The sequence below is a fragment of the Bolinopsis microptera genome, chromosome 10, assembly GCF_026151205.1.
Source record: "Bolinopsis microptera isolate Bmic1 chromosome 10, MBARI_Bmic_1.0, whole genome shotgun sequence".
Lineage (NCBI taxonomy): Eukaryota > Metazoa > Ctenophora > Tentaculata > Lobata > Bolinopsidae > Bolinopsis > Bolinopsis microptera.
The window spans coordinates 5,555,645-5,558,358 of NC_087081.1; the positions used below are offsets into that span (position 1 = coordinate 5,555,645).

Below are 2,714 nucleotides of genomic sequence, written 5' to 3' on the forward strand. Positions count from 1 at the left end.
CTGTTAGGTTTCTGCCTTTGATATCCTAACTATTATCATGAGTTAGAATTTAAGTTAAATAAAATACCACTCCTTTATATAATACCTCACACGACGCATTTGACAATGACACCAATAAATGATGAATTTAGTCATTTTAACCCAGACATCAAGCTTGAAATACCAGTTAAATCATTCATGTAATACTATGAGTATGATAGTTGACATACGTTGCATACCACTTATCGGCCGCAAAGCCGCCGATATTTGGGATACGCAACATGAATAAATATATGATGGTTAAACTGATCTTTAAAACTAATATCTCAATATGTAAACTTGCATTTAAATCGTCACAACGGAACACCACCCATCATTATAACTGTTGCAATTTTTGAATAATTGGCTTCTTGACCAAAGAATTTCAGTTTAAGATCAAAAAGTTTATAGAAAAAATGAAATTCTTTTTTTGCCAAGCACAAAAAATGATTACCAATTAAGATTAACAACACGAAAAACTTACAGCATTAAGAATTAATAAGAAAATCTAAGTATTAGCGACATTGAGCAACAATAAAAATATTTCTAATGAAAGAAGAGAACTATCCTTGGTTTATAAGTTAAGGGTTCATGAAATAATATACTGTAAAATATAATTTCATATATATTGCTCCCTCAAAAAAGTTATCCTGGACAAAACTATGGAATTTGTAAAATGACATTTTTTAGAATACTTTGCCTTCAAACTCCTATTCATTGCCAACTTCCTATTAATACTCCGATTATACAAAATATATAAAAAGGGGTTAACTGCAGAGTTGAGATTCAAAAGAATCTGCTCCGAAAAACATTTGAAATATTTGTAATTGAAGAAGATAAATTTGGAGACGGTTATATTGCGAATGTTAACGAATCGGAAGCCTATGTAAATGGAGTAACAGAAGATAGAGGTCACCATAATGGAGATAGCACACGTCAACATTTCATCCTGCTCTGACTCTGAAAATATGACCGGTATTCTAAAATTATTCTGGGTATTTTTCACTATAATTTTACAATTACAAAGCATGAAAAACTTACAGCACCAAGAATAAATAAAATAATCTAAGTATTATCGTAACCAGGTTTAAATACGATTAATACGCTTGGTTTTAAGGCCTCTAACAGATAAAATACCGTAAACCTTGCTTTCAGAATAATTAATTTTAATCAGCAATTGAAAGAGCATTGAGTTGGGGGTGGTGTGGGTAGATAAATTGCTTCAAAAAGAGCTGAAGTTGTCCCGTGTCCACATAGGAAGGCCTCTAATCACTAATGTACGGAGAAAAAAATGTTCAAATTCATAAACAGATAAACGTTACAAATTTCATTCTTGCTTCTCATTCAATTCTCCCTCATAATTTGGTTAATTTTTGGAAAATTTCCAAAACTTACTTTGGCGTTCTAGTTGTATTCCAGCGCTGACACTGCTTCTTTTTATTGTCCGAGCACTGACAACTATCAGCACTGTTGCCAGGATCAGTAGGATTAGGATCAGCTCGTAGTTCAGGAAAAATGATATGTAGATCTGAGATATTGGGGGTATCCAAATGTTAATACAGTTATATTATACTTATGATACTTATATATATACTTATAAGTCTTATATATAATACAATGTTTGAGCATGACATTTTTCCACCCCCGATAAGTCGATAATAAGTTAAAAATAAAGTTATATTATCCATGAGGGATGACATTAGATACCTGCAGCTACTCAAAATTCATGTATGGAAACAATGATAAAGTGACGCAGGCGCTATTCAGCGGTATAAAATTTGCAAAATTCTCGATTAAACATGTCAGGATGGCCGAGTGGTTAAGGCGCCAGATTCAAACTCTGGTCCACGAATGTGGGCGTGGGTTCAAATCCCACTTCTGACAACTTTTACTTTTTAACTGATCATGATTTAAATCGATCTACAGTAAAGCGCCGCGCCCCTGATTAACCGCAAATTCCGATTTACCGCAGTCATTTCCTTAATATACAGGGGGGGGGGGGGGGGGGGGGCCCGGGGGGGGGGGGGGGGGGGGGCAAAAGTCAGTACCCATACGTTGGGTCTTATACCACCGCCGTGTTTTATATTTGAGAGTTGTTGCTTTGCAGATGGCATTCTGTACCTTACTTGTTCAAGGATTCCGTCACCAAAATTTGAAAATTAGATTTTTGGGGGCCACACCCAATCAACATTGAATTGCTTATACTGGTGTTTGTAAACCTGTTAGAGACTCCATTGTAACACTAACATATTGCAATAGTTCACTCAATCTGGAATATAATCTGAAAAGATGGTGCGAAACGGATTTAAAAAATAAAATGACGAAGCTATTAAGCAATTTGTTTATCTCGTTAGCAAAATTGATTGGGTACTCAATGATTACCCAATTACGACACCATAATTGGACTCTCTGCACGATTCCCGTAATGCGGATCTATAGCCTCAACCCAATCACCTGATCGCACGTATAATGAACAAACTCGTTGTGCTTCATATCTCGGTTGCATCTGAGTAGCATCAGATGCATCTGAGTAGCTATAATAACTCTCTTTTTTTTTGAAAAGAATTATTTCAATTGGGCACTCAGTGATTGAGCTAACGTATGGGTACTGACTTTTGCCCCCCCCCCCCCCCCCCCCCCCCCCGGCCCTGTACATAATGTGAACAATAAAAACCCCGATTTGCCGCGGATTTGCT

At 36.1% G+C, this 2,714-nt stretch overlaps 1 non-coding gene across 1 annotated transcript; it reads left to right on the forward strand.

Moving 5' to 3' along the window:
• Nucleotides 1-1,819: 1,819 nt before the first annotated feature.
• On the forward strand, nucleotides 1,820-1,902 carry Trnal-caa (transfer RNA leucine (anticodon CAA)). The gene has a single exon. It is a non-coding gene; the product is annotated as a tRNA-Leu (tRNA).
• Nucleotides 1,903-2,714: the final 812 nt, after the last annotated feature.